This window comes from Drosophila innubila, assembly GCF_004354385.1.
Source record: "Drosophila innubila isolate TH190305 chromosome 3L unlocalized genomic scaffold, UK_Dinn_1.0 0_D_3L, whole genome shotgun sequence".
Classification (NCBI taxonomy): Eukaryota; Metazoa; Arthropoda; class Insecta; order Diptera; family Drosophilidae; genus Drosophila; species Drosophila innubila.
Genome location: NW_022995376.1, coordinates 13,455,538 through 13,470,587, shown reverse-complemented (window position 1 = coordinate 13,470,587; position 15,050 = coordinate 13,455,538).

Here is a 15,050-nt window from a genome sequence, read left to right as displayed (position 1 = left end):
AAACGACGAGAAACCTTGAAAACTTTGCAACTATTCAAGCGTTAAGCATTTGGTTGCATAGTTGCAAATGCATCTCAAAATCCGAGTGTCAGAGTAACTGTTTGTGTGTGTACGTGTTTCTCCAAGTGTGTGTGTGTGTGAGTTTGCATGTTTTGGACAGTGTGAGTCAGTGGGCCAGAACTTAATTAAAAAGGAGTCCAGACTCAGGCAGATGAGCAATCATAAGCAGCAAATAAAAGTCTCCTAGGCCAATAGACACAAAGGCACTTCAAGGTGCACTGCATGAGGCAGATGATGCAGCTCTTCAGGGAATGGGAGGAGCACAAGAATGGGTTTGCATAATCCAAACCAACCCAAACTGAAGTACGAGTGAACTATTAAGGTAGAGATAGAGGAGAGAGAGAGAGAGAGAGAGAGAGAGAGAGAGAGAGAGAGAGAGAAATACTTATAATGAAGAACAGTTGTATTTGGAATTGTAGAATTGGACAATGCCTGTCATTTTCAAGAATAATGTGCATAAATATCCGAATAGAGAATACAATTTGAATAAAGCTGATCATAAACGTTTTTATTGATGCCAAATAAATTTCTGATAATTGTTTGATATAAGAAAAAATGATAAAAATTATAAAATCACCATAAGAATCTGGTATATTTAAAACAAGTGTGAAAAGCTATAGTCGAGATCCCGACCATAGGATACCAGTTTTAATTACTTTAATATATATCAAAGTACTTTAAAAATTATTTTTTTTTAAGTAACGGGTATAAAAATGACGACAACACAATAAGAATTGACAAATTGAGAAGCATTCAATACTTTTCTATCCGTAAATGTCTTTCTCTTTGCCGAAATATTTGTGATTAATTTGAAAATACTCGCATTCGAATATGAATATTCCATATGAGTGGACGAAATTACAATTTCAAGCAAATGTAATCCAAATCCTGCTTTTTTGCAGATAATGCGTCAGTTGCCAGAGCCTGTTGGACACGTGTGCAGTTAGTTGCCTTCAATCCACAGTTGCCAGGACATCAATTATGTGAGCATTACAACACCACCACATACGTATGTTATACACACAAACTATTTCGAATTTGAACAATGGTTAGGAAAACCAAACAAAATAATTAAAAACCTATGACTGGCAAAATGCATATATCGAAATTAAATTGAAATTCAAATCACGAGTTTGGGCTATGCTGCAGTTGCATCTACGGCAGCAGCAGCAGTGGCAGCAGCAGTGGCAGCAGCAGTGGCAGTGGCAGCAGCTGCATGTCATGCAACTCAATGCAGTCGAATTCGCTGGAAGCAACTATTTTGCTATCAAATAACACACGCACAGTACGAGTATGTATACGCCCAGTTGTCCTTTCATGGCAGGCAGTTTTGTTACGCATACGTCGGGTTGGCCATGTCAGCTACTCTGCCGACGCTGACGTCGACGCCGACGCCGAAGTCGCTCAGGCCTGGCAGGCAAAAAATGTTTGCCATTATTGCATACACTAATGAAGCTCATGTTACCAAGCTGAACTGAGCATAGCATTGATAAAAGAGAGAGACAGACAGAGTCATAAAGCAAGAGAGAGCGAGTGAGAGAGGGTTTGATATCCGGTATCGGCCCTGGAGGCTACTGCCTGCTTGCCTGAGTACCGTGTTCACTGGACACGCATGATTTTTGCTTGTTGAAAATTCTGATTAGACTTAATTACTGTGTATGACCGTGTCCAGTCTGTCCATCAAGTTGATAGATATTCAGTTGCTTCCTTCTGTTCGTTAGGCATACAATATCCATCCATCTACGTGTATATGTGCTCATGTTTGTGCATGTATTTCGGTTCAGTCCGATCAAATGTTACATTATATTTTAATTAAAAACTTTGCCAGCTGCATCATTTGCCAAATGAATGGACAAGTCGGCAATTAATGCAAACAGCAACATCAACGCCAGCAATTTTAATTAATCTAAAAGCAAAAATGTGCAACCACTGGTTCAAATAGGAGCCGCAGCTAACTATCATGGACAACGCGTTGACATACTTGTCGTTGTCCTTTTCGTCCTTAGCTGGTTTAGCTCATTGCAACGATGCCTTTCGCGGCTGCAGCCGCTTTCATCATTTGTCTTTGGCATGACATGCAACTCAAGTTCATTATGTACTCGGCTACTCGTAATTCTTTACTTTTGCCTTGCTTCTCACATACTCTGTACTCAAGCATTGGAATTGTCTATATACTCTCTGTATGTTAAAATATCTGTACTCTCTACGAGGTATCTGGTTCGTGGAGCATACCCAGTGACTTGTGAATTTTTCTGTTGTTTTTCATTTGCAAATTTGATGGATCACAAACGGTCGAGGTTGACATTAGCTGTTGTTGGCCAAGTTGCATGCTGTTAATAGCAACAGCTAATGGTTTTGTAATTGACTCCAGCGGGGTAAGTCACTCGATTGTTTGTTGTTTTTTTGCTTGCATTGTCTACTTACTGAATTATATAAACATTTGTTCAGATAATTGTCGAACACTTACCTGAAAAAAGAAAAGAAGAAAATATAATAATAATGGCATATTGACTTCTAGAAAAATATAAATCGTTTCATAGAAAACTTTTAAATAGACGATGTTAAAAAAGATAGTGAATATTTATATATTTATGTGAATCTTAGTTTGTTAATATATTTCGTACTACTTTGTTTATAATTTAAAGCCATCTGTTAAACTATAAATTCATTTTAAGCCTTCTCTACGAGGGCTAAAAGAACTTAAAATCCAAAAGAAATTGTGTTCTTTTAATAACATATTTATAATATGAATTACTTTAATTTGTAATTTAATTTAATAAAACAAAAATTATTATTGTGATCGTGTAACGTATATTCTGTTTCAAATAGGAACTTCATACGACTGCATCACTTACATATTTGTTTACAACCTCAACATCTTCAGTACAGACAGCATAGGAAATAGGAATTTGAAATTCTTCTCCATTATCATCACACAGTTTACCACAATTATCTGACCACCAACACAGTCGCAGCCCAAATGCATTAATTTACAAATATTTTTAAGCTGTTTTTTCATGCAATACCTTCACGACCAACTAGTAAACCTTTGGGACAAGCTTAAACGCTGCCTTTTTTCCATTTTTGCTGGATTTTTTTTTTGCTGTTAAGACTACTTAATTCCGTGCATATTCAAACACCGCAGAGCTGAGACCAAAAAGCAGTTGTCGCTGGCAACCGCAAAACTAGACACGAGTCAATGGAAAAGGATGCTGCATAGATATTGGCAACGAGTATTGGCCCGGATTTTAGATGCGAGTTGTGGGTAAAGTAAAGCTGTGAATGGGCGCTTTTTACACATTTTTCAATTTGGTGTTGCTTCCTTTTTTTTTTGGGGTACATCGAGAAGGACGAGTATATTGAAGTGTTAAAGAAAAATGCAGTCGAGTGTGGCGAAAGGACATTACTGGCTTTTAGCGACCAGCAGGGAGGACATGAGCACATGCAGCAGGACGAAGCGGGGAAGACTCAACACAAAATAAAATGAATGTTGTATGGCAGAGGCTGAGGCAGAGACCGGGCCAGTGGAAGAAGAAGAAGAGGTAACAGCCCAGGCAGTCAGCAAGCATATTGAAGTGTTGAAGTCGAATCACGGCCAAGAGTGTAGATGGGGGAATGGAGCTGGGAATTGAGAGTCGGGAATGCTGGGAATCCACGGAAACTGAGCGACCAGTCGATGAGCACGCCCCACTGAAGAAGTAAGTGCCGTTCGCCACTGGATGACAATAAATTTCCATTTAATCGGATTTATTTGAAATTCTTATTTCACTCCCTCACTCCATACATATATATACATATATATATATACATATATATATCTCTGTAAGTGCTACCGCTTTCGCTCACTTTCGCTCCCCTCTATCCCGCTCTGTCCCCTTCCCCTTGTACCAATCTCCATGACTGCTGCGGTTTTTACAGCAGTCGCGTGGCACTTGCTCCAAATTTTTTATTGTTTTTAACGATTTCTCTGCTCGTCGGCGTCGTCATCGGCACAAATGACGTTGTTGAAAATTTTTCATTCACTGTACGTCATATTTTTTGTGATTTTAATTTCATTTGATTTTTGCACAGTCAACAGAGCGAAGCAGAGAGAATCACCCTCGACTTTGCTGATTTTTTATGCAAATGCCTCGGCTGTACAAGTAGTTAGTCCAATTGTGGTGGGCAATGGACGTATAGCAATTGCTTTTTGGCATTTTAATTAAAAATTTAAAAAGCGTGCATTTAATGCCAAATAAATTGATCGATATCGACCAACTAAATGATATCTAATTTCTAATTTAACAGCTGTCAAAAAGTGAAGCAAGTAAAGCCACAGTTAAACAGATAAATAAATAAATAATAGTTACTAAAATGCAGCATAAGCTTTATAACATCTTATTTATACCGATTTATAGCGATAATAGTAGACAAGTAGAATTTAAAACGAATTTTCGAAGTCATAAGAAGTCGTGTAATAATTTTTGGCATAGCATTCTTGAACAAGTAGGTACTGTTTTCTATATAAGATAAATGCATTTTAGTTCTGGCTTTAACACAGATCAGTTACATGACTTTAGAAATGTGTTCATCCAACGAGAATCATAATAAGTTGTTAAAAGTTATAGCCTTAGCTCTTGGGAGCTCTAGTCACGCTTTTTATTGAAATTTAAAGTCACTCAAAGGGCAGTTAAATGGCATGGATATGGACAAGCAACCTCAAGGAGCAGATCACGACACATTCACAGGGTAATAAGAAACGGAGCTGACGTGTTAAGGACTGTCTTGTTTTTCGCACTTTCACGTGCAGAGTCATCACGTGACTCCCAGCATTACGAGTATACCCAGAATAGGAGTATGCCCAACTCTGTTTCACTCCGTACACCATGTTGGGTTCCCTTCGTCAATGACCTCAGCTGTTTGTCAGCTTTTCCAACGTCGCGGCGTGAAAATTGCGCGCTTTGTTTGTTGTTTGTTGTTTGTTTTGTTGACATGGAACGGTGGTGGTGCAGTGGCTGCTTTGATGCTCAACGCCAGCTGCACCACAATTCCTTTACTCTGCCAGTTATTGCCTCGGTGGTTACTGGCATTTCACTTAGTTCGGGCCAACACCTTCACCTTCTACGACTTCTATTTCTATTTCTACTTGTACATCTGCTTTTGGCCAGTCAATGCCGCACATTTTAATGCTTTGACATTTTTATGCTCGCCATTTTTACTGCAATGGCAGCTGACTGACTTAAGACTAACTGTATCCTGAGAACTACCAACTAGGTTGGCACTAGTCGGTGGTCGGTACTTGTCTAGATGGCTCCCCGTTTGCTAATAAAGTTCTTCTTTGACTGTTCTTGCTGCTTTTCTTGTCTTTGACTTTAATGCGCTTTCAATAAAATTTTATGCGAGTTTTGCTTGCATGCAAATTTTATGATTCTTTCCACTTCGTATCGTTTGAGCCATTGTTCCCTCTATTCCCTAACTCGTGCCATGTATGGCTAGAAAAGCTGGCAAGTAAAAAACAACAAAATGACAATGCAATTTTTTATTTGTTTTGTGTTGACTATTTTTTCTTCGATCTTATTTGTACCCTGTACATTGCAAAGATACGGGCGTTTTCTGGATGACGTATCGTTTTTAAAAAACTTTGAGTATAATTGGTCTCTTTTAAGTAAAATGTATAGTATAAAAACAATCGACCTTTTATTGTAATGTTATTTTTCATATGAATATTATAAGATTGTCTTAAAAAACTTTTCTCAATTTTTAAAAGCCTAAGTACTCAGACATTTTATTAAGTGTAAATCCTATAAATAAAATGCTTATATGAAATAACATTTTTCCAAAAAATTTTAATCAATGATGTTCAGATCTTCTGTATAAAAATCAGGAGAAGCGCTACTCCATTAAAAACTCCATGTATAATTAATTCGAAATAAAATATTCTAAATTATGCAAATTTAATTGGTTAATAGAAAATCGTTATCCATTTTAAAGTGGTATCTTAAAGTCCGCCATCTATTAAGTTCTACTGACTTCTTTTTTCCTTTATTTTATTACATTTCTGTCGCGAACAAATTCATTGCAGTTGTAACGGTTCTGTTGCCTGCCTTGCACACCATTTTGTCGCATTGTTTTTGTTGTTGTCGCCGTTATTGTTGTTGTTTTTGTTGTTGCTGTTGTGCGACTGTAAATTGCGCTTGTTATCGATAAATCATGCAACCATTATTTATGGTGTTCTGATGTGTGTATGTGCAGTTGCATGCATATGTGACTGTCGTTTCCCCTGCCCATCGTTCTCTCTAGACTATCAGCCTTTCGTCCTTTCTCTCTCATTCTCGCTCTTCCTCTATGTATGAAAATTATTTTTCAGTTTTCGATTTTTCGCTTTGAAATACCCATTTCATGTACGTATGAATGTATGGGTGGGTTGCCGTGTGCCGTTCCCGTTGCTTCAATTTTTTTGTAATATCTTTTTTTTCTATTTTTATGGTATTTTTTTGTATTTTTTTCTTTGCACTCACTCAATGCGATTTTTCGTATTGCACGCTTTTTAGCATATGCCATTGGCCAATACTCACAGCTTTTCATTGTGTGTAAGGTTTTTCACTTTAGCTCTTGGTTTTTTTCTTTTCTTTTCTATTTAATTTTTTTTTTTTTGCTGTTTTTTAGCATTTAATACAGTTGAGTGTCTGGCACAAATGTTTGGTAGAAATCGATAAACTGACAAATTGCTTGTTGGACTGCATATGTGTTTGTATGTGTGTGTGTGTGTGTGTATATGTGTTTGGGAATGTGTGAGTGTGGTAAATGGTTAAGAGCTTGGTCGCTTGGTAGCTTGGTTGGTTGGTTGGTTGGTTGGTCGGCAAAAATGGCAAAAATGGCAAAAGAGGACAAATTGTACAACTGTAATTGTTGTCATATTTAAAATGCAGAGCATTAGTTACATTTGTAAAGGAAAAATCTGCAAGCGAATCCAGCTTAAAGTTCTCAAATAGCTTAAGCTCTTCAAACTCCAATTGGTAAAAGTACTCAACTTACTTTGTGACCCTTAAAAGGAATTGAAGAACAAATAAATGCATTTTTTATTGATCACCCATATTGCCAGTCTGTTTTGATAATTATCTGGAATAATAATTCCTTTCTTTTATGTTGATCTTTTACAACTTCTACTTCTAACTGCCCATTTTACTTAAACTTGTGCTGCAATTGGAACTTTTCCATATTTCTTCTGACTTTGACTCTGCTTTACAACTCAGGCTACCATTTAAGATAAAAAAGAAATTGGTAGTTGTAAACGAAAAACAGATTTCTTTTAAATCAAGCTGCTCATGAAAAACTATATCTTGATTTTAAGTGTGTTCGTAGAGTCCAAGTCATGGGATTTGCAGTCAAGTCGTTAAAGTTTACCAGCCGTGAAAAGCTATGTTATTGAGTGATTGAAGGGAGCACAGCTGCAGTCAGCTTTTCCGATAAGCAGCTGTGAACAAAGCTAATGCATCAAAATCTTTCCAGTACTTATATTAAACACCCAACTACAACAGCAAGGCGAACAAAATCGGGTCGCAATGTCATCAATTTACCACAAGAGCTGACCAATAAACCGCTCACAATGAGATTTACAGCCGAAAAGCTGCCTAATTACACTGAACAACGATGACAAAATCCACAGCTAATGCACTGCAAAGTAAACCAAAGTCAAAAATATCAACATAAATAACACTTAAAGCTGACACACACACACACACACACACTCTTACACCCATACCAATGCAGCTAAGCAACTCTGTGTTCGTTCAAATAAATTAAATTCAGTGCAGCTGAGCTTAACGCTGGCAGCGACGGCGGCAGAGCAACAAATGGTTTTTTCTGGACAGTGTCCAGACAAGACAAATGCCAACGGCCAAGTAAACGGCCAAATGGCCAAATGTGTTGAAAGGCAGGACACACACAGGACAATCATTGAGAGCAGAAAAAAGATACATAGATTGAGAAAGAGCAAGAGAAATAGAAATAGAAAAAGCGAGAGAAAGGTTGAGAAAAAGCGCAGCCAAATAATATCGAAAACAATTTTCAAGCACTTAAGTGCAGTCTGGAGGTCGTGGTCGTGGTCGTATATAGCTGGTCTTGTTTGGTCTGCTTTGGTCTGGGATTTCGATTTGCTCGCCCGCAGGCTGCTTTTTTACGGTTATAAATTTTCGACTCTTGCACTTATCGATAATAGATTAATCTACTTGAGGCATGTTTGGCATATAAAAACCAATCGGATTGCTGTTGCTGTTGCTGCTACTGCAACTTTAAAGTCCACATTAAGTAAAAAGAAGAAATTGAAAAAAGGACTTTAATTAGAAAACTCATAAAATTGGCATAGCAAATATTTGTTAGAAACAAATATGTTGTCTGGCATTTCATCATCAGGCCAAAAGGCATTTGCTTTTGATTGTGCAAGCATGCATGCATTTTATTAAAATTTTGCGCAAAGCAATCAATGCAAATACAAGACTGACTGACAGTCAGACAGTCCGACAGACAGACAGACAGACAGACAGATACTCACACTGAGGTTACCTTGACAAGCATATCATATTTGTCTTCAATATGTTGGTGACAATCACCTGGGGCTGCCAATAACATGACAACTCACACAGCACACATGCAGATACAGATACAGATACAGATGCAGATACAGATGCATCCATAAAGATATATTCACATATATAGATATCTCAGCTTTGTGGTTGCCTTTTCGTTCATTCGTTCGGTCGTTCGTTTGTTTTGCGCGAAATATTGAAATATTAATTTTGAATCTCTGACACAGCCTCCCAATGAATATTTAATATTTACTTTTTCCACAGAATGCAACTGCACTTGATGATCTTTTAAAATTCAAGGAGAAGCCAAACAGCCAATGCATATAATCGACAAGAAATAAATTAGTTTTAATAAAACTCGAAATGGTCAACAAATAGTCTTTGTCCTTATAAAATAATACTTTTTTATAATTGTGCACAACATCTTATTAAGTAGCGAAGTATTTAGCTCTTTTAAAGGAAATGCTCCCAAAAAAAACACAACGTTGTTGATTCGTAAAGAACTCCAATTCCATATCCATCTGCCTAAATTAACTATACAGAACAATTTTAAATGAAACTGTCAATTACAAAAATTGATTTAATTTGTTCAAGGCTACAAATTCGAAACAATCTGTAACAATCTCCAACTATATTTATTTGTCAAGTTTTAATAATTTCAAAATATTTTCCAAGGTTTTCCAAACTGCACAAAGAAAAAAAACAAAACCTTATCGTAATAAACAGCACAGTTTATTCTTTTATTTTCTAAATGTGACTTTTTTCACACTTGCATGCAACTGCAAACATTTGATACATTTTTGTGCATTCATTAAATAGAATTTTGATATTTGAAATGCCAATCTGTTTCTGTCTGTTTTCTTTTGTTGCTTACTTTGTTACATGTGCAATTCATAATGCCTACAAAATCACACAATTTTACAAATCTCACGCTAGTCACGTTCCAAATGTGCAAACACATGAAAAATGAAATATAAAATACCGAGAACAATAGAAGCTTTCTAATGGTGTGAGTGTGTGCAGGGGGCAAAGGTCACAGCTTTTGGTCCGTTGGACTGTTGGTCTATTTGGTCGTTAGCCGTTAGTCTATGATGGCCATGATACTAACACAAACATATAATTTTCATCAATAATGCCGTTCTGCAGACAAGTGAATTTGATGAAGCCACCGCCGTTAGTCCCCTCTATCTGCATCACAGTCTCTCAGCTGACGACGGCCACGTCATGGGAGGTCCTGAAGCCCACACACACACACACACACACACACACATACACACATGTGTGAATTCGCATTCACACTCACAATGGGACACCGCCGTGTGCTGACGGCCAACAAATGTTTGGGGTATTTTAGAAAAATACGCTATAAAATAACCAAAACCAGAGAGAGAGAGGGAGCGAGAGTGCGGGAGAAATATACAGAGTAATAATGGTATTTATTTCTAAATAAAATGCCATACGACACACGACACACACACAGATATAACCGAGAGAGGTCAAAGAGCTGTAAGTCCCATAGCGACCATGGTGATATCCTTCTCGTGCTGTGGTGTCAATGTTTGGACATTTGTTGTAGCCGTTTTGAAAAAGACAAACCCTTTTCATTCAAAAAACAAAAACAAAAGTAAGAACACTGCAAGCGAGGTGCTCGACTGTTAAATGCCCAGTAACAGGATAAAAAAAATTAAATAGTAAAATAAGAATTTAAAACTTGTCACCAAATTTGCTTGCTCTTACTGTCATAATCGCAGTGATCTATGTAAACATAAGTGGTCACAAACACATATGACTTTGATCCCATTTGGTACTGGGCTAAAAGTAATGAAAATCATTCGACATATACACATACATTCTTGTTTATCTGCTGTGTGTTAAATCGTCTTTGTCGGTGCTATTAAAAACTTGAAAATAAAAAATGTGTCATGCAGTTTGCAGTGCAACTAGAATAGAATAAGAACTCTATGCCACAATGTGGCAACATACCGACATACCAACTAATGGGCTTAGACTTCAAAGCTTAAGATCGAATGACGGAACAAATAATCAATGTATTAAAAAAGATTGGTTGTCAAAATTGTGGACTCTAAAAGAATTTGTTTATCCAACTCTTTCGTAGTGTAATTATAAGACATTACTACTGATACATACGCTCAAATTTCAATTCAATCAAGGATTTTTAAAATGAAATATTACTAGACGCTACAAACGATTGTTGTGGTACTTTGATGGAACCTCCCATTTATGGCCTGTTGTAGTCGTTTGCCTATCAACGCCTAAACACGCGTTCACTGCACATTTTTGGATTTATTTTATTGGTTTGCTCTTTGTTTATTTGTGTATTTGTTATTTACTGTTGTGCTTTATAACTTTTTCATACGGTCATATGCAATTTTTTCAATTTTCACACACTGAAATGGACAGAGAAAAAGAGAGGCATGAAAATAAATTGCTAGGCTTTTGTTCCCAAAAACGTTGCAGGCAGTTATCAAATGCATTTTAGCATTATGGCTGGCAATAAATTATTATTGTTTGGCAAATAGTTGAAGAAATCGGCTTATATAATGGGTGGTGTAATATTGTGGGATAAGACAAGAGGGTTGGGGCTTGCCACGCCCAACATTTAACACATCCGAGTGTGGTGTGGTCGCTGTCAGTGCAGTACACTCAAATGCAATTCATTTTTCATATTTGCGAGCCAACAGCAAAAATGTAAAAAGAGAGCAGGAAAAAAAAAATAAATAATAAAAATGAAAGGGAAAAGTTGTGTGCGGGCTGCAAAGTAATTTAACAAATGGATTTCTAAACAAATACGGAAGTTTAATTTGTAACCAAAAGGACATGCGCATGGCGGAAGCAACAGCAACAGCAAAAGCAAAAGCAACAACATCATCAACAGCAGAGGAAGAGGAAGTTAAGGAAATGTATGCCAATGGCAGTGGGTGGACTGTGTCTAAGATTGTGAGGTGGGTAGTGGGAAACTGGGAGCTTGTAGCTTGTCGCTTGTAACTTGGAACTTTGGTAGCTCTGTCCGCAGACCGCTGCCACTACAAGTGAAAACCGCAGGCCAAGCAAACGCAGAAGCCGAAGCTAAAACCAACACGCTCGATTGTGAGTGTTGGTGTTAGTGTCAGTGTGTAAGTGTGTATATCCTGTGTGTGTATATTTATTTGCGTGTGTGTGTGTGTGCTTGTGACATGGGAGCATATTCGCACTTCAAGATGGCTTCGATATTTCTTAGTCAACAAAATGGCGATTGCAAAATTGTCGTCCTTGCTGCGCAACGCAGCGTTAAGAAATTACTTTACTTGGCCAGCGACATTTTGTGGCGTAGACCCCAAACACCCCCCTCAGCAACCCACCCACCGGGGGACCACCACCCACTGGCAACACCCATAGTTGACACAGTTTACTTTGTTGCCACATTTATATAGCTTGGCTGGCAGCTTTTATGGCACTTTGGCTTTTGTCTTGAGCTTGGAGTCGACTCGAGTCAACTCGAGTCGAGTTTGAGCCAAGTCAACGGAAATGGCGGCCGTCGTAATTCTCAATTTGCCAAGGCGACAATTTAATGGGTTTTCAGGTGTGTGTGTGCGAATGAGTGTATTTTCAAATTGAATTGAAATTGCAGAAAATGACATTAAAAATTAATTAAATTGATTGCAACGCACAGACAGCAACTGTCACATTCAGCAAACGGCAGCTAATAAGAGACTCTGCGAAAGAGAGAAGAGAAATCACAAGAGGCGGACAAAGAATAAAAGAAGAGTTACATTAATATACTATTTTTTGCGAAAGCTCTGCAGTGAGACCCTTTTTATTATAAACTTCAATGTGACATTAGAAAGTAAGCCAAAATTAATTTAATTCAGTGCTTAGTTTATAATATTTTCATGATTATACTTCAACAAATGTAATGCATCACTTCAAGAGAGGTAAGATTTACTCAATGTTAATATAAGAGTATCTAAACTTCGTCAAATTGTAGATACATAAGTTTCCTTAACTGTTTTTGTTTGCATTTGCAATTTCATTTAATTGCCCGTGCCATGCCCTCGACAGTCAAGTAACGTTTGTCGGCTTTGATTGCCTGACTTATGGCAGCCATTTAATTGGTTGCCTGCCACGTCAAAGACAGTCGCAATGAAGAAATATTATATGGGGATCACGCCCTCGCTACCTCCCCACCGCCCTCATTTCCGTTCCCGAGCAATGTTGCAAATCAATTTGCTTTTGGCAAGTTTTTGCTACCTGCAGCTTCCATGCACATTTGTTTGTAGAAAATATAAGGAAAAGTTTCGCTTACTTATTGCCAAAAAGTCGTTTGTTGGCCTGAGAGTTTACTTTAGCCGCCTTCTTGTGGCATTGAGTCTTAATGGGTGGAGACTGGGAACCGAAATTTGAGCAACTGGCAACTTCAGTCTTCGTTTTGTGATGTTGCCAAATATGTGAATTTCAACTGGAAAAGAACGCAAACAATTTGCTGTCAAGCGGTTGCGGCGCAAGTTTTGACAAATTTTCTCGGGGCATCAGGTGCTAGAAAGGCTGTTAGAGATAGTGTCAGGATTCGAACTGACCAATTTGTGTCTGTAGTTGCAAAAAGATTTAGTGAAAAATCAACAATTGTGGAATTAGTTGTAAAAAGCTTAAGTATTATGTCAAAAGTCTACTTCTACACAAATTGTAGACATTCTACTGATGCGTTTGTAAACTACCCGTCATTGCCACAAAAGGCTTCAGTAGTTTCAAAGCTCATCACACTAGACACAATAATTAGCAGCAGCACCAAGACTGAATCCTTGAACACCACAAAAGGTGCAAGGAATTTCATAATCACGTATTTGTTTACGTCTGTGTAAACAATTATGAAATGGCGTAGCTTGCAGAGCCACAACAACGGCAACAACAACAGTAAGACAAACAACCCCAAGTAGACAATGAACCTTTCACCTCGTCTCTTTGATCAAGCTGCATTTTTATAGAGTTGACGTGTCCATCGCCAACGTTGTTTACGTCTCGTCAACTGCGACGTAATTATTGTTGTTGGGCCTGTCTCCGCAGCTGCTTTAATTAAATTTTAAAATAATTTTTTATCGCTTGTTTATCGTTGCATGTCCTTTTTGAGTTATATGACAATGTGTACGTAAATTAAAATTGCATTAAAAAAAAAAGCTGCAAGCAGCGGCAAAAAAGGAAGATATCGAGATTGTAACTTGCGTGCATAATGGCAGATTTTTAATTGCCAGACCAGAAACTGTCTCGACATGGCCACGAAATTATCATAATGAGCAGAAAAAAAAATAATTAGCGAAACCAAACCGAGCCGAATCGAATATTGTATAATATAACGTATACGACACTTGAACCGTAACCTGCAGCGTCAGCAGTGAAAGTCAAGTCGCGACCTCGGCTTTGTGGTTTGCGTTTCGCAGCTGAGAGAAGTAAGAAACGTAAGGTGGGTGGTCAAGTCTATTAGGGTGGTCCCAAAAAAAGGTGCATTAAAAAAAATCGAAATGTAAGAATTGAAAGAAATAGAAAAAATAACGGAAAAATAGTTTGAAGTTAAAAAAAGGTTATAAACAGAAATTAAATTTTTTAATTTTAAACAAGTTATGACAGATTGAAGTTTTTAAAATAAATTTTAAGGGGAAGTACGGATAAAATGGACATATTTTTATTTATTTGGTTAACTTTATGCTCCAGTCTAATTATAGAGGCTTTTGCTTTATGATCCTCACTGTACGCTCTGTTGCTCAGTTGCAGTTGACTTTCGACTTTTTGGTTATTTCAATTGCTTGTTTCCTCAATTTTATTGAAGCTGACGTCAGTCTGCACAGAAGGCAGAGGCAGAGACGAAGGACAAGGACGAAGGACGTGAGCGACATTGGCCGCAGCATCGTTTTATTTATGAGGCCATATAATATAGTGGGCAGTATGGTCAGATCATATAAGAAACGAATGTGGAGTGTTGGACACCGACTGATGGCGGGCGGTTGCTCCACATAATTATGCGCATTTTTTGTAATTAAATATTCCTTGTAATTTGCATGCGTGCGCGATGGCAGCGAACAAAGTGCCTGCATACATTTATTATATGCTCCGCGCCTCTTTTGTTGTCAATTTTAAAGGTAATTGAAAAATACAATAAAGCGGTTTTTATAATTATAGGCACCGCGCAGTAAAGTCGTCGTTATGGCATTAAACAATCCCTGGCGAGTGTTTGGCACAGGTTTAAAGCTCTTAGGAGAATCTGGGCAAAAGTTGGCACAGAAACTTTTAGTCAATGCAAAGAATAACATTTTTGTTTTTTTCAATTTCCGGCTTAAGACAAACAAATGTACTTAACAAGCTCGCAAATGGCGGGCTACAGTTTACCCTCTGCACAAGCAACGGAAGTCGTTGCTGCTTGTTTAAAAGTAAAAAAAAATA